Source organism: Oxyura jamaicensis, chromosome 4 (assembly GCF_011077185.1).
Source record: "Oxyura jamaicensis isolate SHBP4307 breed ruddy duck chromosome 4, BPBGC_Ojam_1.0, whole genome shotgun sequence".
Lineage (NCBI taxonomy): Eukaryota > Metazoa > Chordata > Aves > Anseriformes > Anatidae > Oxyura > Oxyura jamaicensis.
In genome coordinates, this window is record NC_048896.1 from 37,103,843 (window position 1) to 37,131,375 (window position 27,533).

General features: G+C 44.5%; 1 long non-coding RNA gene across 2 annotated transcripts; it reads right to left on the reverse strand.

The window, feature by feature from the left end:
• Positions 1 to 6,342: 6,342 nt before the first annotated feature.
• On the reverse strand, positions 6,343 to 10,438 carry LOC118165643. Of its 2 annotated transcripts, none has more exons than XR_004750154.1 (2): positions 9,457 to 10,438; positions 6,343 to 6,837 (listed from the first exon to the last, which is right to left on the reverse strand). It is a non-coding gene; the product is annotated as an uncharacterized LOC118165643 (long non-coding RNA). The 2 variants fall into 2 exon arrangements; XR_004750153.1 differs by lacking the exon at positions 9,457 to 10,438 and adding an exon at positions 8,865 to 9,409.
• Between the last annotated feature and the right edge of the window lie 17,095 nt (positions 10,439 to 27,533).

Genomic DNA, 27,533 nt, shown 5'->3' on the forward strand with positions numbered 1-27,533 from the left:
TCCTGGTAACAAAATTCCTGTCTTACACAGAGATGGACCTGGAAGAATATTTTAGAACCATTTCATGTGACAAAATTCTTACTGTTTTAAAACATTATTGTGTGAAGTGTTTAATTTTTTTTTATGGACACCTATATATTGGTGCTTAAACAAATTGATTTTTCCAAAATATATGTCTAGAAATATGTACTAGCAGAAAACTTTAATAGAGACAAAGAAACCTAAATTCTCCTGTGTCTAAAATAAGTTATTTCCTTATCTTTTCTGCTATGCAACAGCGGCAGATCTTATTTCAAGGTTGTTTAACCTCTGTGTGAAAACACAAATTTTGTACGACTATATCTCATACATACTTCTGAGGTTTTAATTCAAATAGTCTCCAAAAAAAAAAATCACTTGTCTTTACAGGTGTTTGAAAGGAGGATAACAGCTCCACAGTTATCTGAAAGAAGAAAAAAAGTAGTGCTTCAGTGGTTGGAGCCAGGTTGGGCCCAGGAGGACCGACGTGGGGCTGAAACAGATTGGGTGGGCTGGAAATGAGCTACGTTTGCACAGGACCACACGGGGTCTTAGTGCTAACTGGCCCAGGAGGACCCATTTCATAGCCCAGAGTTTCCCTTCTTTTTATTCTCTGATAGATGAGGGACAACAAAAGGCAAAATCTGTTGGCAGTGGGGAACCACCGTGCTGCTTGTCTGGATGGCTTTTCCTAAAGCCAAGGCTCCACGTTCTCCCTCAGCATTAAACACACCTGACTGTGTACCTGTGTGAGGCTGAATGGCCTTTTCAGCAGGAAAAATAAATGAACAAGATCTAAAGTTCATCATCCATTTGCATATTTCTTCCACATTCAGTTTCTTTTACTACAGGCCTCAAGAGCCAACCTGTCACCTATCTCGCCCAGCAGGGTCACCTGTCACAGAATATTCAATATTTGCGAATAAATCCTCTTGTCCTCTTCTAACAAAGGGAAAAACAAAAGGTACGGCTCAGCAACACACGCCAGTTTCCCTTGCAAGGGTCCACGTTTCACCCTGAACGTGCCATCCTGTAGGAGCCAGGTCAGGATCTCAGCCCTGTGCTCCCCTGTGCCCCACGGGGTGAAGTCCCGTACTTGCTCCAACCGGGAGTAACCTTTCCAGAGATTTCAACAGGACTGCTCCTGGGGTGCATGACCTATAGCAAGATCCATTATCAGTGAGTCACTAGCAAAACGGGGACAGGCACCCAGGCATGTGCCATATGAAGTGCTTAATTTTAAGCTGCCACTTCTGTTCCAGGCACAAAGAAGGGTTTATGTCCATTTTTCCATATTTCCAGCTAGAACAGTTTTTCTAAGAAAGTCTAGCCTTTTTGGGAATTAGGGGGATATCTAGCTCTGCACTGGAGAAGTTGTTAAAAAATCAGAAGCAGTTTTGATGTAACATGAGTTCACTTGTCTTCCAGCAGTACTACAGCACTGCAGTGCTTCCATATCAATGGCTTATTTTAAACTGTTTGGCTGATCATTGTTCTTAGCCACGCAGCATTCATTCACGCTGACATTTCACAGTGCCCGCCCTGTCTTCCTTTTTCCTCTTCTCTCATTCCTAAACTTACTTCCCTGTGTTTCTTGACACACATAACTCTCTTAGTCACCTGATAACAAGGTGACCTGAAGACAAGTATCCAGCTTTACTGGGTACTTCCTACTGGTTTTGTCATTTATATGGCCCATATTAAACTTCAAGAAGAGATTTCCTTGGTTATCTTACTTATTCCTTTACTTCTCAGCATCCATTTGCTTCATCTCTGCTTCTCTGCATTTTCTGTTGAGCAATCTTTTATTCCCCTTCTTTAGTTTGCCTAGCAGCATCACAAAATCCTACCCAGGCTTCCTTAGCAGTGTTTTGTTTTGTTTTGTTTTGTTTGCTTGTTTTCATTGCTTTTATGATGCTTGAGTCTTGCTTTTCGTTGTAAGAATGCCCCTCTTGAGCTTCTAGGTGTCGTTTAAGGAAACAGAACCAGCATAAATTAATATTATAAATACGTTTGAAGAGAAACCATACAACTGATGAATGATAAATGGTTATTCAACCTCTGCTCCCTGCGCTGCCTGCAGTGTCAGCTCGGGGTAAGTAAGGGTACTTCGGGATGCAGGCACCTTGGGGTGGCACTTACAGGGCGGGCAGGCGAGGGCTGGTGGTAGCAATGGCAATAGGTGACAAACGGGGTTCTCATGCCAGTCACAAGCATTTCTTATACTCCAAAAGGCACTGCACTGCCACCGGGCTCTATTTGCTTCTTCACGGAGAGGTCAGCGCTGGCTCTCGCGCGCTGGCACGCGCTGCTTTTGTGTAAAAAGGGCAACAGGTGGCAATGCTCACCCCAAGGTCACAGGGAAACGCGTCTGCTGGTCACGTATGGGGCCAGCAAACATAAAACCCCGTTTGCATTCTCGTCTCACCTGTGTGACAGGCAGCAGGTACTGTGCCAGGTGGAGTTGCGGTTCTCATAATATGAGGATTTGCTGACAGAATTTCAAAAAATAAACCAACACATTTGGGGCAGATTTTTTTTTTTTTTTTTTTAAGCTTTTATTTGCTTGAAGTGACCACGGAGAATAAGGACCCAGGGACATTAGTGTGCAGTGCTGACAACATTAGGAAATATAAAGAAAAGCAAGATTAAAATAGACTTGCAGCTGAGATTGCTCGTGGCTGAAACATATGATTTGGCACAAATCATTGAGGAATGCAGCAGAAAGCAGCTTGGCTTGACTGAGTTGTGATGAACTGAAAGTTACCTAATCAGCACAGATAGGGCAGCTTTTGCTCACTTGTTTTTGTGCTTGCGTTACCAACGGCACACCTTCCAGGTTAAACAGGGCTCTTTGCACTAAAACCAGTGTGTGCTGGCTGGGTGCCAGCACTCCCTCGCGCCAACCCCCAAACTTCCCAGTTGTTTAGCGCATCTCAGCTGTGGTAAAAAGCTCTGCATCCTACTGCTTCTCCTCGGGGACCTGACATTAGAAAACTGCAAATGTGCTCTTTCACCTTAGGGGAGTGCATATGCAAACTTCCCTCTGCCCTCTCTGCATAATGCACCTCAACGGGCATTATCATACGGAGGTAACCTTTAGATAACAATTTAGAGATTAGCTGTTAACAAAAACAGATAACAAAAAAAAAAAAAAAAAAGCTAGCAACCTGTCCAGAAAGTGGGGTAGGGTAATATTCCCCCCCCTCCTGTCAATTGCTTTATTCTCAGTGTGGGCACAGCTCCACGCTGCCTTCAGCTGCGGCGCCCACCCTGCTCAGCCTCACGCTGTGCACATCCTTTGGACGGGAGTGGAAAGGAGAGCAACGTCACACCGCCTGCATCCTCTGGCAAGTCCCTCCGACCGAGCACAGGTTTGTCTTGAACTGTCAATGGGAACTGCTGAAGCTGAAAGGTAACATTTTTTAACATTTTAAAAATGTGAATTCATTCTTTTTCATTCAGTTTACTTTATATTCTCTTCTTCTCTTCAAAGGCTTGGAGAATGCAACTTCCTCTCCACTCTTATCTAAGTACAGAAGAAAATCCTTTCAAAGCCCAGGCTATAAAGCCCAGAGCAGCCTTTCACAAACTATGCTGAGTTATCAGAGGTCTGGCTCTCATAGGGATGAAAGCACCTTTATCACATTCCCAGAAAGCAGTGTCGGGCATGGTTTTGCCCCATGCAGACAGTTTTTCCTCCCACTCTGATCTCGTAGGGAATGCCACAAAAATCTGCCAGTGTCCAGCAGCCTCGTGCAGTCCTTTATAACGTGGAGTAAAAACTACAACTTCCTAAACTTCAGGAAATTCTGCCCAACCAAAGCAACAGATGTTTCCTGAAATTTGTCATCACCTACTCTAGCATAGGGTTGCTACCCTGAGGACATTTCTGACAGGTTAATTTGATAAGAAACGTGAAATGGAAGTACAAAGATGGAGTAAAAACGCAGAGATCACTTTCAGCCTTTTTCAACAAAACCACGCCAGGCCACATACAGGAATGGGCTCCTCATTATCACCACAGTAACTTGTAAGAACTTGATTTTTAGCAGCCCGCCTGTGTGACAATGCACATGAATACTGGTGCTAGCTAATGGCCTCATTCAGCTTCTTCTGGAGGTGATGAAAATCTCTCCCTTAGCTTCAACAGAGACTAGATTAGGATATAAATAATTCACGGTGGGTGCAGCGTACTGCCTGGAAGATCTATTGCTGCTTAGTGGGGTTTTTTCTAAAGTAAGACGGCACTCATTTTCCACACTGGTAGTTATATGTACTCTTTGTACAGTCAGATATTAAATGCACCTATAATTTAAGAACATTTATGTCTTAAAAGGTAAGTTCTCCAGTAAGAGAAAAATTCACTGCCACATCCATCAATGATTCCCCCAGTTTTACAGTGCCAATGCAAATGGGTATAAACAAAGTTTCTCTGACAATTTAAAGACTTCGGGTATCCACACTCTTCGTGACAAAAGCAATTTCTCAAGGAGGAGTTATTAGTGAGCTTTTCCAGTGATAGAACACATACAACATAATGCTCTTCCCACATTAAACCTGTATGTCCGAATGCTCCTTACACAGACAAGTGCATGCACACACACACACGTTTACACATAAACTTGTCTGGACCCCAGCAGAAACAGTGCAGAAGAAGAAGACTTATGAAGACCGGCCAAGCAGGGACTTTGCAACAGGACATGCAGATGGGAAAGGGCCTCCTCACCAACCTGGGCAGGCTCTGGCCAGAAAATGAACACTGTAACCCTTGGGAAGCAGAAAGCTAGATGCTTCCATGGGTTGGGTGGTTTTGACTCATGTGAGACCACAACTGTAAAGGTAATTAAACAGTTAATTATCCTTAAGACAGAAAAACATGACATGAATTTAAAACAAAGGTCAAAAACACTGTTTCTAATTAATAAGAAGTTACTTTTATCTTTCAGAAAACACTCCAATTTTAAAAAGTATTTAATTATTGCTGTGCATCAAAATACTTCACAAGCGATTCCCGGTCGAACGGACACAAGCTAAGTTTGGTGCTCAGGACCTCAGCGAGCCTGACATTCTCAGTCCTACTTCCACTGAAACCCCAAACGAGTTTTCCCTGGCTTTCAACACAGCAAGGTTTGGTAAAAAGACAGGTCATCTCCAACCTGCTTAATATTTCCTCTTTGAGCCAGCAACCCCAAATCTTAAAGCCCTCACAAAAAAAAGAGTTCATTCTTCCTCCTTCCTTTTGGACACCCTCATTAGCTCAATGTACATTTGCTCATTCTTCCAGTAACTTTCTGGCACAAAAGTGTTTGAGCTTCTTAGTTAGGGAAAGTGGTTGGTTGGTTGGTATTTTGTTTGTTTTCAATAAAACCTCATATTGGGATCTGTTTGTTTCTTGGAAAGTGGGAAGAGGGCCAAGAGTGAGAAGATGTGGTCAGCAGGGAAAACGGAGGGGGATTTGCAGCCCCGTTAAATTCCCCTTTCTTCCCCAGCAGTTAAATTTCTGTCCAGCTTCCTTCTACACAGAAAAATTGATTCTTTTCCAAAGCAAGCAAATGGACTTTATTTCAGTCCTTTAGGTCATAGCAAGGCACTTGCTTGGGTAGATTAGTCAGCATTAGTAATTCTCCTCCCTGTCTGCAAGTATTAGAAATAGGTTTAGCGCTCATATGCTCTGTTTCAGGACTGTTGTGAAACTTTCATTTTCAGTATGAATACAGCTTCTAGACCGTCAGGTTCCTTTATCTGTTTTATTCATTCACAACTTGTGTGCCTGCGCTTGAGGCAGACTTACTTAGATAGCACTGTGTATTTAATAATATTAAGCTTTCTACAAATTCCGCAAATGGGAAGAATAGTTGGGTTGAATGGAAAGGTACAAAATGTTAAACCAATATCCAAGCTTGCTAAATGACCCCAAAAGTGGGGAATATTCTCGTTTATAAGGACACCATCTGAAAGTACCAAGTGCAACTGAAATTCAGGAAGATTAAGGAGTGATGTTTGATCCAAAGGTCTCTGCACAACTCGGAAGCATGCTGTTGGCAACATCTTACCCTGACTGAACAGGCTCGCAAACTAGCACGGTACATAGAGACTATGCAGCTTATCAGTGTTTTAACATCATAACTAAAGCACCAGGCACCTAAGGGTACACCTATCCCAAACTTCTGTGAGCTATTTGTCACCGTAATACCGGAGTGCTTTCCAGGCAACAGCAAAACCTTCGGATTGTGAATAGGAAGATCTTGTCAGGGCAGACACATTACTTAATGAGCATTTGTTTTAATGTCTTAATCATTGCTTAGTCATTTTTTTTTGTTGTTGTTCCAGCAGGGGTCTGTGCATCGGCACGCTGTGCGCTGCTGTCACACCACGGCCACGCTTCCCAGGAGGAGCCCGGTCCCCTGCCACACAGCTGCCCCAGGACAGCTATGCCACATGTCCCACACCAAGAAAATGGGTCAGTCCCAGCGTTAGTATTTGTCCTATATCATTAGAAAAGATCAGGGCTATACATTTTCCAGTAGTACCTTGGTAAACTGTGGACGCGGCTGAAAGAGGCAGCGTATAAAACAGCATTTAATGGAGGCTCCTGTAGGGGGCTATGTTAGGTAACCAGTAACAGGGCAGATCTGACACCGGCACTGCCGGGTAACCCCAGGCTGAATAGAAGCAAACCAGCAAGGACTTTTGACACCAACACATGGGTTACTGAAAAGCATCCACTTACTCTGCAACAGGGCAGCAGGGTCCCCTGGAGGGCCACTATCACATCTGGACTGGGAAGCCCTCCCACAGTGGCTCTCAGGAGCATGGCTGCCAGCCAGGAGAGAGAAATCACAGATGACAGCTCTCAAGTGCAGCTGCTGGGTTAAGCCAGGTTATAAGGAAAGAAAACCGAGGACTTTCTGCAAGCTAGGGAAAGCCATAGTTCTCACGACAAAGCCTTCATCCTGTACCTTAGGACAGTGTTTGGAGGATAAGCCCTAGCCCAAGGAAACTTCCCCAAAACTTTCCATTCAGGCTGCCCAAGCCCTGCAGGCAGCTCATATCCATGCTCACATGGTGCAGTAAAACACAGGAACTGTAGGTATTAAGTGAGTAAAAACTACCCACATGAGTAAGCACTACAGAGATATCCCTGGGCTGGTGCTATCAGTGGTACAGGGCGATAAGAGGGCTGGCAAGCGTAGCCCGGAGCTGACACTCCACTTAAACAGACAAACCAGTCCAGATGGCTTTGAATAGCTGCCTATCCAGCGTTGTTTCACTGAACAAGCACGACCTGAGGAGCCCAGTGGACGCAGCTCCCTCTCTGCAGTCGCTAGGAGCCGGAGAGGTAGCACGGCTCAGCCTCCAGTGGCCATTTGTCACCTTGTCACAGCAGGACATGGCTCAGCTCTTCAGGCAATGTTGCTGATCGGTTCCTGTGCCCTCTTCCCTGCAGTTCCCAGCCTCACTTGCACATCAGTTTAGTTTTTGAAGCCTCGTACGTGCACAGGCGTGCCATGCTGCTTGCACACATCACCTGTTGCAAGGCTGTGCGCTATTTTGCTGGAAATGCTGTAGTATTAGCTCACTGGATATTATATTTTGGTGTCTTCCATTCATCAAATCTATCTGTGGAAGGCCAGGTTCAATCTGCACATCCAAAATTAGCACTGACGTCTATTAAACAGCACAAGGCTCAACAATCCCTGGACACATGTGGTTTGCTGGCAAGCTTCCTTATTGCTTTGATACTCCTTACCAGTTATGCTGCCATTTTGTAGGAAATTCCCTTCCATTTTCATTAGGAAATGACCAGTGCAAAGTATCTTGGTGACTGATGAATTCTGAGTATATTGCTTGTATCCGTATCTCACATACCTAGAGTCTTTTACCATCAAAGTGTTTTAAAACCATCAGTAATAAACCCCCGGTGAGGCAGGAGTGAGTAATAGAGTGCTAGGTTAGTCCTGAACAGAGGCGGCCCCAAACGCTGTCTGACTGATAGGAAGGGATGTTCTGGCAGCGATACATTTAAGCAAACAATCAACAACCTTAACAATTATTTATGACCTCCTTTCTATGGTAGGTCCCAGCAGGTTAAAATGCAAGCCTGGATTTTATTATGAAGGCTTTATTGCCTTCAACAAAGCAAAACAAAACTCAAGCACACAGGGAGAAGTGTGCTCAGGGCTTGGGTCAGATGGATCAGTAATAAAGCTGTGCTGATTTTCAGCTGGTTGTGGCATCTCAAACAGCACTGCAAAACCAGAAAAACCTAGAGGGAGCATCCACAATGAGATAGGGGGGCGATGTTTTAAGGGTTCTGGTATAGTCCATCACACACAATTAGCCAGAGCAGTAGAAAAGAGGAGAGCAGGGCAGTGAAGGCAGCTGTAAGTACATCTCCCAGCATACCTGCAGCCTCCACGGGTAGCACCCACCACCCTGCTCTACCCCTCTACGAGCCCAGCTAGCAGGAAAACCTCCATGGCTACCCAAACAAAATGTTAGCTACAGCAAAGTGTTGGAAGAGGGTATTGGAGTCACCCCTACTCCCCTGGGCTAGCTTTGTCAGCTCATTCAGTGAGAATTTCTGATGCTTTGCTTGCATCATTACCCACTTACACCAGGCGCACGGGGCTGGTGTCTACAGACAGCAGAGCTGGGAATGTACAAGCCCTACAAAGTAATTTAAGGACTGCAGGTGTGAAGTTACTTTCCATTTTACCCGTACCTGGTAATTAGGTACCTCTTGCTCCCTTTCTCGTTGACGCAGGTACACGTAGTGGGAGGAGTTCACCAGCAGCTCAGCCCCACTCCCCCAGGCTCACCCGTCCACACGCAGCTCTCACCTTTCTGCACCAGCGACCACAGCCACCACAGGTGGAACATCTGCACTGACCCCACAGCACTGGGAAAAGTCCACTGAACGCCTGGCGCTTGCCCTCTCCTCTGGGTAAAAATCTACTTTGGGGTCAGTTCAAGGATTTTATTTGTTAGTAAGCTGGGAAAGGGAAAAATGCTTGGGGTTAATTTGTTTCCAGGCTGGCCATTCCCTCCTCTTCCTGGCTGGAGAGAGGAGCTATGCACAGAAAGCCTTGTTTATATAGGTGTGTTTGCTCCAGGATGCAGCAAAGAAACGAGGAGCCCTGAGTTGTCCTCTGCAGCACAAAGACATCCCGATGCTAGCACCACCCATAAGGAGGAATTCCTTTTGCTTCAGAGAAGCCTCGTAGTGTGAGGCTGGGCTGTGAGCTGTGACTGTGTTACCTTGAGACCAAGCTGCCCTGCCAGGGCTTTGAGCACTCAGATAAGCTCAGATGATTTACGGATGAGCATGGGAGGAAGGCAGATAGCTTTCACTTCCACCCGAGAAACATGAAGAGAGTAAGAAGAGAAAGCCTCCCATGCACTGCAGTAAGGCCAGCAAAAGTTTGGACACACCTGAAAAACAGGTCACAAGCACTGTGTTTTAAAGGATCAGCTGCAGTTCTGAAAGAGGAATGGATATAACACCTGCTGCCAAAGTCAGGGATTTGGGAGATGGGGCAGCACCTGACCCTTGTACAGATCTAGATTATGCAGCACGGTCAATGACTTTACTGATAATTTGCTTTAAATATGAATATTTAGTTAGGCCAATGGCCAGGTAGCAGCAGATATATAGTCCAGCTTTTCCTTCAGACCCACTGTCAGTCAGCAGAGGGTTTTTCACCCCCTTACTCCCAGAAGCAGTATTTCTGCTTGCCCTGTAACTCCAGGCATCAACCCCCTGCTCACATCCCCACCTCTTTTCCCACACCAAACCTGTCCCAAGCTCAGCACCAGCATGTTTTACACACCCCAGATTTCAGCCCTCATATCTGCCGTCGTGCTTTTGTGCCCTGCTCTGAGCAGCAGTCTGGACATGTGGAGGGGAGGAAACACACTGAGAAAAAGATCCCGAATTCCCTCCCTGCTTCAGATCAGAGTTTGAATGACAGTCTTCTGGGACAGAGGGCAACATCAGCGTGGTGCACTTCAGCAGCAGCTCTTTGAGGGACCAGGCACGCAGCACTCGAGGCACTGAGGGCATCCTGGGGTGAAACCAGGCTCTGATTCACACCGAGGTACGAGCCTGGGACTGAATCCCCGAGACAGACCTGCAGTGGCTGCCCGGACAAGGCGGGGGCTCCCCCCGCGTGGTGCAAGGGATCACCAGCCTGTTACGCATGTGATGGATGTAGTAACGGAGGAGAGGAAGCCCTGACCCAGCCTGTGTCAGCACAGGCTTCTGATATGAACAAACGAGGAGAGCACCCCAGTGCTGCCCAGGGGGCAAGCCTGGCTCTGCCCGAGGAGGTGGATGTGGTGTGACTGAGCCAGCCTTGCAGCAGCTCCCTTTGAAGTCGGATATATCTTATTCCAAATCTTTGAAGAAAGTCACTTTTTTATTTTTTTCCCCCTGTGGAAAAGAGGGTAATCAGCTCCTAGTGCTCTGCTCAACATTTTTTTTTTTTCTTTCACAACCGCATTTCCTAATTTCCTCTCAGATCTTTAGCCACCACAGGAACAACCCGAAGGCACGTACATCTTTGATTACATCAAGAGCACGGCTCCTTCAACAGCGCAGATCTTCGCTGGTATTTCACTGCGTTACCACCACTGGTAGAAAAGTCAGAGTTTCAGAGTTGCCCTCCCGAGGCCAGCTTTTTGCTGACACACACGGCCCAAGCCAGGCCTGTTCCCAACTAAGTCACAGTGGTGCTGACTCCTCCGGGTTTCTGAAACTGCCCTGGGATTGAGCCCATAACGGCACTGCCCAGACATCTCAAATCACACAGTATCTGTGCATTTCACTGATTGGGAAAGAGGGGCAAAGAGAAGTGCGTGGATCTGCCCGCAGAGCAAATGAATGGCAAGGACCTGAACAAAAACCAGCAACGTTTACGCCTCCGTGCCTGCTACTGAGACTCACTGCTTCAATGAGAAGTGGCAAGATAAAAGTACCTACTTGTTCTGTTACTCCAGTGCCTTCTCAATAGATAATAGCCTGAAAACAAACAAACAAACAAAAAAACAATCAGGGATCTGAGCTTCTGTTTCAAATTAAACAGATCAGCCCTATGTTTCAAACCTTCCCCCATGTAACTCAGGGAAAGGTGGCACAATCCCATATCAACGCAATTTGTCTTGGGTCAATGGTGTCAGTACCATGACACTCAAAAGAGCTGGCCTAGCTTATTTCACCCAGAAAATGAAGGAGTTGTGCCACATCCAGGCTGGTAAATGTGTGGCCTGGAAAACTTTATTACCCCAGTGCTACATTAAAGAACACAAAAAAATGATAGAAGAGATTCAAAGCAGAATAATGTCAGTTCTCCAATTTACTTAACAATTGTCAGCTTTGACCTTTTTCACTATAAAATGTGACTTCTGAGAGTATTGCGACAGTAGTCTGAATAAAAAGCAGCCTTCCTGTTACAACTATATGTTACAACTTTTTTCTTTTTTTTTTTTTTTTTTTTTTTTTTTTTACTCTGTTGTTGCTCACGGCTTGACGAACGCCCGAATTTCTTTTCTTGCATACATTCTTAGAAATGATGAAGTGATACAACAGCTCCGTAGACACATCATCAAGGCTAGCAGGGTCTCACAGCAATATCATGAGGTTGACCCTTGGCTTTCCCTATTTACTAATAAGTCATCATTAAGACTTCTTACTTCTAACGTTGTACTCAGACCTCTGTGTCCTCCATAACCTTGCAGGATTGCCACTGTAATTGGAGCCGGAGCACAAAATGTGCTCCTTCACCTAGGGTATGGCGATTATAACTACAGGAAGCAAAAAAAATATTATCTTCTAATTGCCAAGAAAAATGTCTACAACGTCTATGTTCAAGCAAAACCCAGTGTCAGGACAGGAGACAGCGCACAGCTGACAATTTTTGGTTTCTTTACACGGAATGATGTGATGAAGCTGATGTTTTATATGATGTTTCTCTATGAAAAAAATAAATAAAAATTAAACATCTGAAGGCATGAAGCTAAGGCTGAATGTCCAGTGGCTAATGTCATCAACACTGAGCTAATGCATGACTGTGCTTTGCCTTACGTCAAACCGTAACACAAAGCCCTTCTGTGTCCTCTTCCTCGTGCAGCTCACCAGCAGCTTTCAGCAGCGCTTGCCCTTCCCCGGGTTAGCCTGAAGTAGGTCAGAGTTTATCTGGAGTGGGGCGGGACCACCTTGTCTGCTTTCTGTTTGCACGCTGCCAAGCACAAGAAGATCCCTATCTGCAATCAGGGGCTCTTCAAAGCTGTAATAACACAAGGCCGTGTAGGAATCTGTCAGACACGCTCGCATAAATCCAGAAAACCTCCCTGTAGTTAACGATGATTGAATGATGAGATGCAAATTTTGGAATCTGGGATAAAGAAAAGAGGCTTAGACTGCCCCTTGCATCTACAGACCCCCAGGATAACGGCACTGAGCTCTGGGAACTACTCTGCCTTCACACTGATCAGCACAAATCTGGGTCCGGCCTGGATTTACAGCAGTGACATTTGGGTTTTATCTTTTCATAAATGATTTTTTCCGGTAAATTTGGGAAAGGCAGGTGTGTCACTTGTGCTGGAAAATGTAATTAAAGAAAAAAAAAAAAAAAAAGTGAATTCAAACTCATTTGAATACCCTGAGATATTTTGGAAGCTTGTTCAAATTATTCTTTTGTCAGGATAAAGCCTCCATCCAACACTGGTCCACTATGGACAGACCTCCTGGCCAGCACGAAGACCTTCTGGAGTTTCAGGAAGAGAAAATGGCAGAACAAGGCAGAGCTAAGTGAGCAGCAGCGCTTGCCTTCAGTGACCCACTGACAATGACACGGTGCCACAAGAAGAAGTAGTGGAGGCCACACAGAGCTCAGGTGAAGACAGCAGCAAAAGGATTCCTAGAGCAAGGTTTGGGTAAAAATAGGAAAGGATGGGCACTTGTGTGATAAGCACAACCTTTGGGTGGTATTCCCTGGCCAGCTGTCCCACCGCAGGAGCAGGTTTGGGACGCCACCGAGCTGAGCAGAGGACAAGCAGCAGATATTGCTACAGGAACAACAGGATTTTGGGGAAAAAGCGTAAGAGCCTGCTCTTAGATTTGAGTTGTACCTGAAAAATACTGGGGGAGGGTGGGCAGGAAAGAGGGAAAGGAAGCCAAATGCAGCCCCACAGGATGTAAAGGAAAAGTAAGTAAATGTAAACTCAGTTTATGCATACCGCATCGTTTCCTGACCTGATTTGCTCACAGGCATAATACGAATCATGTTCATTTTGAACAGAAATATTTTCTTGAAGCAAACAAACAACAAAGCCACACAAAATTCCTAATAAATAAGAAGAACATAATAAACTGAAAATCTGCCTTCTTCAGAAGATCTTACAAATCCCTCCAGGTTCCTAATAAAACAAGTGAGGCCAGTTCCTCGCCTACTTGACGTTCAGTGGTGTATACAAAAATCTGCAGAGTGACAGCACTGGTTAACGGGGGGTGCAAAAGTGTCACGGAGTCAAGTGCACACCATGGGAACCTTCCTGTCATTTGAAAGCCAGCAGCCCTCCTTTGGATGTGACCACGTTATGGCCAGGTGGAAAAAATAAATAAATAAAAAACATTTTTTTTTTTAAAAAAAAAAAAAAGGAAAGAGAGAGGGAAAATAAAAAGCTGCATGTTTTGAATGCCACCAATGGGTCATTTTGGTACAACTCATCAGGAGGCAGGAGTGCAAGTGTACAATAATTCTAGGATTATAACACGGGTAGTGTTGTAGGCCAGAGGAATTTTGGACACAAACACATTTCAACTTTTCTGTTTTGCAGAAAATAATGCCGCTGTGCTGAAGAAATCCTTTCAGCCTGCCACTTAAGAGGACAAATACTATGTGGGAATTTATATAATAAAGTAGCTGCCAACAGAAGTTGGTGTAGATGTCTGTGATCCACACCACCGCAACTACTTGGTTATTATTGCTTTATGTGAGCAACCTGCATCGATGGCCAAAACCAAAGGCCTACGAGAATAATCAGCGGACAAAACTCACAGCAAAGCTATCTGAGATTCTGAGTAGTGCAGTTACAGGAGAGGGTAAAACCTGTATCCAGAAAAAGCCATGGATAAAGTGATTTCAAATCCTTTCATACTACTGTTTGTTTCAGTGACATGAGCTCCACTCCAGCCACCACCCATCCAAAAAAAAAAAAAAAAGAGCAGATTAGGAAATTTCTGGTTTTATGGCAGGTGGGTGACATCTGCACCACACTCCACTCTCCAAAGAAGGTGCTGCAGTGCACAGCTGCAGCCCCCCGGGCCCTCAGCCCTGCCTTGGTGAGGCTGTGCTCAGCAAGCTCTCTCCTCCCAAGGAAGGGAGCAAGGAAGCTGAGCTCAAAGAGCCCAAAAGCATGTTAAGAAAACCCCCCGAAAATTCAAAACATACTTGCTAACACCTTACGATCCCGCCAAGCTGCTGTGATAGGCCTTGACTTCTGGATTAGTTCCTCTGTAATTGCAGGGTACATGAATCCTGCTCTTGCAAACAATATACCTGAAGGGGGAAAAAAAGTGTTGCCTGCAGTCAGATTACCTTCATGAATAAGAGTTTCTGAATCGTGCCCTTAATTAGAAAATGACTGACGACACATACAGACTAGACCAGAAAGTGAAGGAGTCACAGTTCAGTTTTCAACTTCATTTCACATGGATCACCATCGCATGGCTTTTCTTCCCGCAGATACAAAGACACATTATTATTGCTTACCAAAAGGTGAACAATAATCTATGGCTTAATAAAGAGGAATTTTTAAAAACTACTTGGCCCAGGAAGAGGAACTCAACAAGGAAGAATATCCCTACCCACTGCCTACAGAAATTTATATAAATATTAGTCACCCACTATTTTTAGATTGATTTTATCACCAATTCATTAAGACACCTATTGAGTCATATATATACATATAAATATATGATACAAAGAATACATATGGTCATGTATGGTATACAATCTATGAAGTCATATATACGTGCATATACATAAAAATCAGACTGATGTTTTTGTAATATCCATTAGCAGTCTACAGAAACCATGGATTCACCAAGGTCAAGCACTCATTTTCCTACAGCACTCCTTCCTAAGGAAAAGTCATCTCAGATGGTAAAGCTGGACTGGGGATTATCTTTATGCAGCCAGATCTTGGCTGCATGACAGAAAAAATTAAAGGAGCCTGCTGATCAGCTAAAATACTACGGCTCAAAGTATGCCTGGATGACAGCCAAAGTCTTGGAATTGTTTTGCCATGAAATCTCCTTTAAGGCAGGAAGAACAGGAAAGTTTTCAGACTGGAAGAGGTTCTGTGATGAAAAGCTTGGAAATCAAGCCCATTATTCACATCCAATCAAGCCTGCCCCTCCCTGCCCCTCGCTCCCCCTCCATCCCCAGCACGGGCATGCCCATGCATACAAGTGCACCCCACACGCCACGCATGCTCCGTGCCTCTTGCACGCTTTTGGAAGTTGTTTTCGACCCGCTGTGCAATATTTAATTCAAAGCTACGCTGTGGGTTTGCTGTTTGGGTGAGCTACGCTTCGTTCACACACACAGGTCTTACAGACAGCCATCTCCTACAGTAAGTTCTCTGCCACCACAAGCCTCCTGGCTCCTCAGGGTGCCACAGAGAGGCTCAGCTTGCCTTTTTCCTTCTCTTCCCACATGTCAGCCTTGGTGTACAGTTACATCTCCAACATCACAGGCTTACCTCACCCTTGGTTTCTGTGCAGTCAGTACAGCACAGATACGTGTTTACAATGCCGAAGCCGTTTAGAACTGTACTGCCTCGTGGCCACCGAGCGTACCGTGGGGAACTTCCCATGGCTGCTGGTGGTGGTGAATTACTGTCGTCACGCTCTCACTGAAGCCCAAGTAAGAACATAGCCCAGGGTCTGATCCTGGGATTTGCAGGCGACCAAAAAGCAGAGCCTGCACAGCTGTGAAATGCCCCCGGAGCAGAGTATTTAACTGGCTTTCCTCAACCGGGACACCCAAGGAGTTCCCCCCCCCCCGCACCCAGACCTGTGTTTAGCCGTGCACATGCCCTTTGTGCCCAGCAAGGGCAGGACGTGGTGCAGAGGCAGCCCCAGCGCTTGCAGGAACACTTGCTGATCCCATCTTCGCTTCCACATGAAATGTTTGAGAGGTTTTCACAAGACCAGCTTGTCACCACCCTAGATATTAGACTGGTTTCACAATACAGTAAACCTAGTTTCACGGCTGCTGTTATTGAATTAAAACTGCCTTCCATCAGATGGCAGCGGTGTTAGCTCTGCTATGTCAGATTTCTTTCTGGGGTTACGACAAGCCACCACCGCAGTGGCAGGCTTTCGGGCAGCTCAGGTACGCTCCCGACACCCCTCACGCTGGCTCCAGAGAGCAAGGATACCACGAGCTCCATGCCAGCTGCTCTGGCTCATTTGAGGGACTTGCAGTTGTATGTCCTCGGCTGATCTGGGGGCTGACGCTGCTGGAGCAGCTGCTTTCGTCTGCGTGAGCCACACTGAGCACAAGCCTCCTAAGACCACTCTGCAAGGCCATGGCCACTGACACCAGACACTGTGCTCCATCACTGCTATCTGATTTGAATCCCTGTTTGATCAAGCCTGTCTCACACCCTACTTTCCCTCCCTCCCACATAACCACCACCAACTTACACTGGATCTTAACTCTAAATTCCAGGCAAGCCATTCTTTCCCCATCTCCCCAGAAGTGTTGTAATCACCGCTTGCAGAAAAGAAACTTCATTAAAGGATTCCTTGGTGCATTGTGCAGAATTGACATACAGCTTTTAGACCAATAGATGTGGAGAAAATAATTTCAAATGAATATGTAGAGACCATTTGCCTCCATGTTATTTTTGTTCCAAGCTTAAAAAGTCACGACAATTTTCATACAAGCACATGGCAGGGAACACAGTAGGGGACTTGGCCACTGAAGGTCAAGTGTGACTGAGAGAAATTTAGCAAGCCTTTGGTCTGTGCTACATCCACTGAGCAACATATAGGCAATTTCATAATTAGGGTCTTATCCAACCATCCTAGGAATACTTGCAGCCAGTACAGAAGTGCTGAAGCTGTCATACAGCTCCTCATGGCTCTGAGAACTGAGGAGCTCGCTAGGAGCCCAACCAAAGGTAACTCACAGCCCTGGAAAGCTGTGGGAGGCAAAGTATACCTGCCCAGGTTCACAGCAAGCCATATCTCCATACTGCCATCAGCTGCTTCATCTCACCTTGTCCCTTCAGCCATCGTGAGGAAGGGAGTCTGCAGAAAAGGTAAGACAGCACTTGTGGCTCTGAAAGAGAGCTGGATGAGGAACAAGCTATGTATTCCTCCTTGACCTGAACCCTCTCAATACTCCTTCCCCTGCTGCCCAGGCAGCATATTCTTGCCAACAGCCAGGCCTGATCTTGTGAAGAACATCATACAGGCTTTGACAAGACTTTCTTATGAAAGTCCTTGAGCACACTTTGCTACCTGTTTTATTTTCAAGCAACTCTGTCACACTGCAGAATCATCAGAATGCTTTGATTTTATGAACATACATCATATAATATACTTCATCATCATACAGCTCATATGCACAAAACAAACAGCCACCAACTCATCAGAACAAACCCAACCAAAATGTACAGAAACAGACAAATAAAAAAAATCAGAGACATAATCACTAGCAAAAATAATAATAATAAAAAAAAATCACAGGACAACTCACCCACATCTGGCTTCTCCAGCCTAACCTTCTAAAAAGGCCTACAAAAGACCTTCAAAAATGAATGTATGAATGAAGTTTAATAACTAATAGCTACTAAATATGCCAGACTGAGAGAGACAGTGGTTTCACAGCACGTCACTTTGCCACCTACTGTCACAGGTGATGTCTCTCCAATCCCTACTACTATATGTGAACTCATGTTATCACTTCTGTTAGCAGCCTTCTGTGTTTTACAGTTTTGTTTGTTGAAAATAATAGTTAATTGATTAATCTGATTGTTAGCTCAGAGTAATACTTTCTGAGCTGTAATATTTGAGGTTTGCAGCTTTTGCGTTATGCATAAAGGATGTATGTGCCTGAGAGTTTACCTTCTTTTTCCAATAATACCAGTTGGCTCAAGAGAAGACACCTAGATCTTACAACAGCTCTTGCTTCTCTCCTATATTTATCAAAGTCAACATCACATTTTCAGATGGATTTTTGACAGTAAGTAGTATTTTATATATATATATATATATGTCACTATATATCATTACAACAACGTGGAAGTCCTTACATATTGCTGGACCACACTGTGCAGAATTTCCTAAAGACTGATTTGAATATATATTGCTGGTATAGTTGAGGATCAATGAACTTGAAAGATCTCTCTCAGTCTTCTTCATCTTTGAGTTCTTGGAAAGGTAACAGATTGCTTTAGTACATGGACAATATTCATCAATATTCAGCGGGAGGTTTGAGAAAGATAGGTGTTTGATGATCTTTGCAGTTTCTTCTTACAGGTCTCTAAATGCATTCATATTCCAAATAATGCCAGGCCACAGATGAGCTGGGAGGTAACTTCCAGTCACGTCACTGCTGTGGTCTTTGAAAGTGGTCTTCCAAGCCAAGTGCATTTAAGTGCCCTAGACTTGCAGGGAAATCATTGAAGCCCCCAGGAATAAAAAGTGCTAAGGACTCCCTTTGACTCACTGGAGTGTGTCGACTCACTGGAAGTATTTTTTCTGAAGCATGCAAGTTATGCTTCCTGCTAAGGCACAATACCCTGCAACAAACTCTTGCTCCACTGGGAAGAAATCCCAGCTAGTGTAACACTTTCTCAGATTTTTCTGCCATTCATCCCTAGGGCAGTGAGTGGAGAGGGTGGGGTGGCCACACCACTCTTCCGTGTAGCAGAGCTCAGCTGTTCTGTGATACCTGTTTCTCCTGGTCCACTCTGGATTAGGATGGCACAGATTTTTCAATGGATGGATTGGCCAACTAATGGTACATTACAATAGGCATGGACCACTTCCAAAGATAAAACTTCAGCATCTTGGGCAAGTTCTTATAACATTCTCAGAGGTACTAAGGGGAAATTGCCTCTTTTCCTGACCTCCGGCTCTCATGAATCCATGTTCTCCTGAAACCTGCTTGGTGCAGGGGATTCTTTCTGTTGCAAGAAGAACACTACATTTCTGGAGCTGATAAACTATTGACAGCTCTTCTGTCATGCTTGACTTGCTTTTATATTAAGTCGCATACCTGCTATGAGTATTCTGTTTATGAAGTTATTTTACTGCTTTGTGACTCCTTTTTGATCCTGAATATCCTCTGAAATCAAATATTCCATTTGAATGCCTTGTCTGTCTTTTGAAACATGCAGAATCACTCTTTACAAATGGTCTCAAAGGCAATGCCCTTAAGTGCTGTTTATTTCCTCCAAGCTTCACTAACTAAGGCTGTCTGAGTCACGGACTGTCTGCCTGCTTAAGTCTGCACTTTAACTATCACCCCTGTGTAAAGTGCTGAAGTCCAGCATTGCAAGTCCAACAGCTTTTGTTACCTTCTCACATACGGCCAGAGGTTTGACTTTGCTCCGGCAGCCTTCCTTTACCAATTGCACCTAGATGGTCCTGAGTGCTCAGCATTTCTTAGCAGTCTAAACAAAGCTGAATTTTGCTTGCCATGAGGATGAAGCAGAATAGTACTGGAGGACGAAGCAAAACAGCACTTTGCCCTCCCCTTCGGAGGGGTCAAAATCCAACCTTACAGCTGTGGCAGAAGGGCTGGGACAGACACTGCTCTCTCAGAGGCTCATGGTACTACACCCAAGTGAGCTGCCTGAGCCCAGCAACAGCAGGCCGGGGCCTAGTTCAGCTCTTTGCATGCCTACGTGCCTGCAGTATTCAGCCCGTTCTTGTTCCCCTTCTCATCCCCTGCAAAATATATCTATACATACAGTGCTGCTGGCCTGGGGAGGAGAGAGAAGGGACAGGCAGCTCACTGCAGCCCGGCAGGCTTGGCACCTCACCACTCACATCACCCTCACGCGGTGAGGTGGAGCCCATCGCCCTGCTCTCCCCGGCCCCGCTCCAGGATGCCATTCTTCCACCCACATCCAACCACCTGTGGGCAGCTCTCAGTTCTATCTTTGTCTAGTGCCAGATTTGGATAGCTCCATTCCTCGGACTACCAAATAGCTTAACGTACTGTAAAGAGGCAGGAATTTGGGTATGATGCTGAGACTTAGGTTTATCTAGGGACTCCCGCCCATGACACTTAGTATCAGTTTTCCCCTTCCCTAAAACTGACTAATAGCCAAGTTCTCTTTTGCAGACCACTGTGCTGGTACCAGCTAGCAGCGATGAGGTACTCTGATAACCTGGTAGCAGAGGCCACAGAAAAAACATCTATTTACTCTGATCCTCATAGGGATCATCTTCCCTGATAGACTGTAGTTGATAGGGCGTGACGTTATTTTTATGCTTACATAGGATTGTCCTTATCACTGTCAAGGCATTTTGACATAGTATGGTGCAAACAGACACGTTGCTGCATGAAAACCGAAAGCTGGTCTGCACAATGAAATCAAGTTCATCAGACTAAGCAGCTTTCAGATCAGTTTCATTTGGTATATGCTTAAGAATAGTTAGGCTGGCATCACATCATGCACTGGTACCACAGTATTCACACAAAGGAATTCAGCTGAGCTACTACATACTAGCAGATGCTATTTTATTAAATCAGATTTCATCTCAAAGAGAGGTTGAGAAAGAGAAGGGAAGTGGGGTGCTAGGCCATTATCATTCTCTGCATCTTTTCTATATTGTTAGGCTGGTTTGTGTAACGGTTGTATGATTATTCTTGCAAAACTAATTTTAATTCGCTGCATAATCTGATTTGTTTACTTTGCTTCCAAAGCTGAGTGCAACCTGTCAGTGTATGTGTTCTCAACAGTAGGGCTGTCCTACATGTCATCACAGGTATGTTTTATCTTAAAGCTAGCATCTACACATTTATTTTCTTTCCCCAACCAGTCATAGGAGAATGGCTTCAGAGAGACAGAAGGAAAATAGTTGTTCTCATTAAGAGTCACAAGGGAACAGGAAAATATTCAAAGTATATGGACCATGAGGTCAAAACCAAACACAGACTTTTTTTGTTTGTAGTTGAAGTCCAAAATGCTCCCAAATTATGTCAAAAAACAACACACTTTTGCGCAAAGGGTATCACTACATTTGAAAATGAGACAAGAAAAGGATTCTTAAGCACACCAGGTTTCTGCCTTCAAGCTAGACTTACAAAGACAAATATACCCTGACCTGAAAAGCCAGTATAGTATCTAATTTTTCTCACACTTCTCATCTTGGATCAAACCCAAGAAAAAAAGAACAAAAAAGACCTACGGAGGTGGATAGTCTCTGCTCTGCTGCTGCTGCTGCTGCTGCTGCTGCTTGCAGCCCCCACTGTCTCTAGCATCCTTACATAGCCCAGTGCAATCTCTTCTCTGTTGTGTTGTTATCTGAATTTCACCCAGCTCTTCCCCATCAGTCTTTTGATTCAAGATTTTTTTTCCTCTGTCTTCTCAATTTGTCACAATCATCCACAGCAATAGTCATTTTATGCTTTAGGAACCACCCCTTCCCTCAGCTGGATGTGCTATCGTCATCATCACAACTTCATTCAATTCACAGCCTTTTTTTCTTTCTTTTTTTCTTTTTCAAATCTTCTGTTCAAAAGAAGAGTGTTAAGTTAGGATGTCCTTTGCAAACAGTGTCCTTTCTGGTTCCACAGGTAATGACATGCATAGGTATTTTTGCTTTTTGGCAGCCAGCTCCTGGTGGCAACCTCTCATCTATCTCCTGAGACACTGCCTCACCCTGCAAGATCTGGTCTGCAAGCAACGGTTACATTTCAGCCCCTTCTTCTTGGGTTCACCTTCTCTTTTGCATTAGCATGGCACTATTTTTCACTGCTCTGTAGCCTCTTCTGCTTTTGATTCCTTATCTCTTCCTTCCCACTCCACCTTCTCTCCCGCTAAGCCAGTCCTACTAGTTCATCGACAGGCACAACATGGATTGATGCTGCAGACCATCTCTGAGAGAAATCCTGTAGCAAGGAGAGATGATCTTCCACATGACAAGTGTTCCCTCTTCTTGCAGACACCATCTCCTTCAGTTTTGCCCCTGCATCTAACATGAAGCCTTTCCACCAGTCTTCTTTGCACAAGACCTTGTTGATTTCATCCAAGAAAATTTAAAGGTGAACTTCCCACAACTCCCTTTTCATCCTCCCATGTCACCAGGTCAGAAATTTCTCATCTTCACAAGGGCTTACTGTGCTTTCAGCCTAAGACTTAGCTTGCTTCCAGCCGCAACTTCTCAACAACAAAAGAAAATAAAAAACAATCCCTCTCCAAAACCAAACAAAACCTCTCAGCCAGACAACAATTAACAACAATATATTGTACAACAATAACAAATGTCACCTATGGCACAACATTTCATATCTTGACTGCTTTACATCAGGAGATATTACCCTCCTATTTTGTCTGTCAATTTCTGTTTTACTCAACTCTCTTACTGGTCCATGGGTTAAGCGGCAGAATAGGAGAAGACTGCTCGGGTATCTTAAGGTGGATAAGCAGAATGGCATTATTCCCTGAAAGCAACAGACTTCATGATGGAAATAATTTTGTCTTAACAACTACTGTTTTAATTCTGAATTCAATACACAAAGGTTTCAGACCCATGATCTGTTGGTCACTGGGCTTTTTCATGCAGCTCAGTAAAACTAGTCATCAATTTGCATCAATTTCAGCAGTTTCAGGCCTCCACCTCGCCATTTACTCATGATGGCATTTTCTTTTTCCTTTTGACATTTTCAGCACAAGAGTTCACCCTCTCATTCCTAACTATGCTTTCAAACTAAATTTAGTTTAAATAGTCTGGAAGCAAAAAGGAGTGTATTGTTCAAACCAGTGCAGATTTGCAGGATCTCTTTTTCAGGAAAAAAAAAAAAAAAAAAAAAAAAAAAAAAAAGGCCAAAATTACTCCCATCTCTTCATCTTTTTCCCACTCTCACCAAACCAAAAAAATATTCTTAGCACAACTGTCTCAGCCTGAACAGTTCATCATCTTCTGCTGATTTCCAGTGCTGCGAAACAAGAGACAGATTTTAACATTATTTTCCCACCAACACCACTGGTGCCATTGCCCCAGGTATCACGCCACCAGCAGTCTGTATTACTGAAAGCTGCTGGAGGAGGGATATGGGACAATCTCTCCAACAAGGAATGGTCCTCCAAGGGTTGTCCCAGTTTCCAGCAGCTAAGAGCAGATCTGCTGGTGAGGGGCTGTGCAGGAAGCAGCTGGGCAGCGCTGGCTTCCCTGGGTTCCTGGAGCCCCTGGTGGCCCTTCACCTTGTCATGCCATACGTTTATGTGAGCACATCTTGTTGGCACAATGCTCCACCTAAACACAGACTTGGGTTACGTGCCAGAGGGCTCCAAGGCAGACCTGGGAGATGTCCCTGCAAATGCCCAGAACCACACACTTGCATGAATGCTAGGTAAAACAACCACTGCATTCAAAAAAATTAAATCGGTATGTAGAGTTGCAGGGTGCCTCTCTTCCATCAACCCACTCTGCAGAAGCAATGTGTTATTCTTGCCTACATCTGTTGTCTGTCTATTGACTCTCATGCTGTTGAGACAAAGCTCCCTGCTCATTTCACTTCTGCGGTCTGATATTCCCCAAGCATTTGGCCACATCCCTATGGCCTGCCTGTGCAGCAGCCAAGACATTTCAGGTGCCCTTCCCATAACTATTCATCAGCCCTTGCTCGGTTTTTGTGAGCAGACAGGGTCACGTCTGTGAAACTTGGCATGAATGTAAGCTGTATTTTAAACACAGCATTCAGCAGAAGACATCCGCTGGGTATCCTGACCTGGCAAATCACTTTAAACCTGTGCAAATACACCAGGCTGGGTTCCCTTCACTGGGTCACTACTGACATAGGTAAGAGGCGCATGGTAAGGCGTCCCATGTTTCTCTTGTGACCTTTCCACTTGCTGGGGCTCCAGCAGATGAAGTTTGTCTGGGCCTTGCCTTGTCCTCTCCGCACTCCCAGCACGGCGCTGGAGACTCACCTCTGTCTGACTTGCAACACTGCTTTTTTCCACAGCATTTCATCACATTGCTGTAGCAACTCAGGCCTATGCTGTCTCCCGATCTCTCTTTGCCAATCCCGTTGTGACACTGCGTCTTGGAGCAATCTGTTCCTCTCCATAAACAATGGGTCTGCTTGAAGTGGTTGTATCCACAGCCTCTTGAGCTGCTAAGGCTGCCAGACGATGTGTGGGGCAAGATGGTGTTTTGCAGGTAACGAGAACACGTATTTGTTGGGAATACACCACAACTTTGTAATCGGAGTACACAGGGCAAAGGGAATCGTAATTGTTATGGGAAAGGTTATGTAGGTAAAAGGTTAAAATAATGTCATTGGCTTGGGCTTCCCGCAAGAATGCAGGGAGTTATCTGAGATCAGAGTTAACCATTCACAAATGCTGAGGTGCCCCGAGGGGACAAAATAGGATCGTACTGCTCTCATTGGTACAGATAATTAGAGGTTATTTGGGAGGGAATAATTGAGGCAAGAGATAATGCAGCAGAGAAGGGAGGAGGTTACAAAAGCTGACTCTCATTTTCACGGTAATGGTATGACCTGCACAGGATGACCATTTAGTGATTTCACATGAGCATACAAATACACACCAAAAATTCAGGTCTCTCAGAAATACAACAAGCACAGTTTTTAATGAAAAACACAGGGGAACTTTCATGTTCTTGCATACTGCTAGTCACATCTGCATGTTTCAACATGCTAACTTACCTGTGCCTCTCACTCTTGGCCCAGAGCCCACACAACCATAAGTATACATATCATATTTTGTAGGTGGCCTCATACATCTCAGGGTTAACCAGCTCAGACAGGGTTTACACAATCCAGCCAAGGACTTCAGGAGCCCCTGTGCAGCCATCTGGCAACTCAGTCCACCAAAATCCTTCTAACAGCCTGGTTCCAAACATGCCGCTGAGGAAAATCATACACATCGCGCCATTTAATACAATTTTGAATCCATTATCCTTTAAAATGCATCATACGTGTCTACTGCTTGCGAAAGTTATCTGTATTATATCATTTGTAAAATCTGTAAATGATGCTATGGTTACATAAAAAAAGAGATTTACATGATTGCAGGAGAGCATAGACAGAGGGCCCCAAAGCTATTTTAGCACCATTTCATGATGATATTTTTAAAAACGTTTTTTCTTAAGCAGACTTAAGATTTAGGAACACACATTTGTTTTTAAAATCCCTCATTATGTTTGGAGAATTTTTAGTGGAAATTTGAGATAAAAATGTTGCTATTTTATCTAAAAATGCAAAGTTTGTACTGACTCAATCATGATCATATGTATTCAACAACTACTGATTTCAGTGACAGTTTCTTGAGTATCTACAGTAGAAGGTTAAGTATGTAGTTTAAAAGCTAATTTCAAAGCAAGTAAAAAAAATAAACAACAAAACAATCTAGAGACCACCACACATTCCTTGCTAGGACAGTCTCTAGAGGCAAGACATACATCAAAAGAAACACCTGGTATAAAATTCAGAAATGGAAATACTTGCAGAAATGACATTTATACTACGTTTTGTTTCTTTCCCACTAGCAAAGGGAAAAGAACTACCTGAAGCACAAAAGAAACAGAATAAGGAGGTGTGACAGTAGGTGGATCAATATTATTTTTCAGTGATGTAATGTCAGAATAACACAGTTTTGCTTTCTGCATGAAGTACTCTGCCCAACTCAAAGCAATCTACCAGTTCCATAAGCTTCTCCAAGGGGCTAGCCAGTTCCCCATGTTACCAACCCAAAAACACCAGTCCAGCCACAGTTTTTCCCCAGCTCAACTCCTTTAGCATCATTGCACCTCCTTCTTTTCTCCTGTCCTTGCTGGACTGCCCATCAGATCTAAGGGGAGAAGACAAAAACAGGTCACTTCTGAAACCAGGAAAAAGAAATCAGGAGAACCTTCTTGTAGAAGATGTGAACTACATTTTATATACGAGCCCTGAGTCCCAACAAAATGGAAGGCCACCAGACAGCAGACTAATTTCTCATAGCGGGCAGCCCCAAAGCACTTTGTAGGAGCTTCTGGTTAGCTGAGGCAGATGAAGCCAACTGTGAAATGTTATATGAAAGAATGAAGAGAAATGAACCCTGTGAAACTGAGACCTGTAATGAATATGGCTTTGAGTATGGAAAGAAAGGGGAAACCATAAGAAAATCTGTAAGTGGTGGAAAATGAAGAGCTAGCTTTGAGAATCTTGGTGAACAGGAGACATAATTCAGGTCTAGGACAAAAAGGCATTTAGCAAGATCCAACAGGGAGATCCGGAATTAGCCTGGGAGAAAGCTGTGAACATTTGTTGGCTGAAGACAGGCACTTCCCTCACACCGACACAGAGCCACCCCACAGCGTATGACAGTCCCCTTACACAGCCAGCACAGAGGAGAAGCTAAACTAGCAGAAGAAAGCAGAAGTGTATCAGGAAGGAGAGAAGTGCCGAAGTCCATAAGAAAGAAGATAATACTCTGGAAAGATGACCACTGCCATTTTTTTCCCCCATACTTCATGTGTCAGCATTATTGTGCTCTTAGCACACCAAGGGGGTCTCCCTCTCCCTCTGCTCCTATGAAAATTGCTAACTTTTTAAATCTCCCAATAGATGGTTTGTGATTTAGACTACAAACTTATATAACTCGCAGAATGAAAGAGTGGTGAAGAGCAAAGTCCAGAGCTGAGTTTACATGTCAAACCAAGTCAAATACGTTCTGTTTGGTCTCTCGTGAACTGTGAACTACTTTTTTCAGGCAAACCACTCTGGAGCAAACTCTGAAGAAAGTACTCAAAGCTCTAGCAGAGGGTCGTCTAGTCAGCATTTTCTCAGGCATTGTTACAGACCTAAAAAAGAGCTTGCAGAATTAAAACAGATTTATCTGAAGGCACCAGGAGACTGATTGGGTCTTGCTAGCTCATGATGCACTAGAAAAGATGAATGGCGATTGTGCAGAACTCAAAATATCACAATGAAATGCCTCAAGTGGAAAGCACCACTGATGGAGCCATAGGAACAAAAGTACCCAACAGAGACAGCAAAAGAAGCACACGGGAAAAGCTATCCAAAGGAAACAGGCACCAGTGCCTTTGTGTGAGAAGAAATGTAGTCTCCTACACACTTGTTCAGAGGAGCCATTCAGGAAAACATAATGTCTCACCTCTGGATCCTGTTTTGAGGGACGCCAGGTACCCCCAGCACTGCATAGGGAGTTCCTTTGATGAACTTGAGGGTCAAGGCTCTGCTCATCTGGGGGGATGCCTGGGGCGAGCCTCAAGGCCGTGAGTC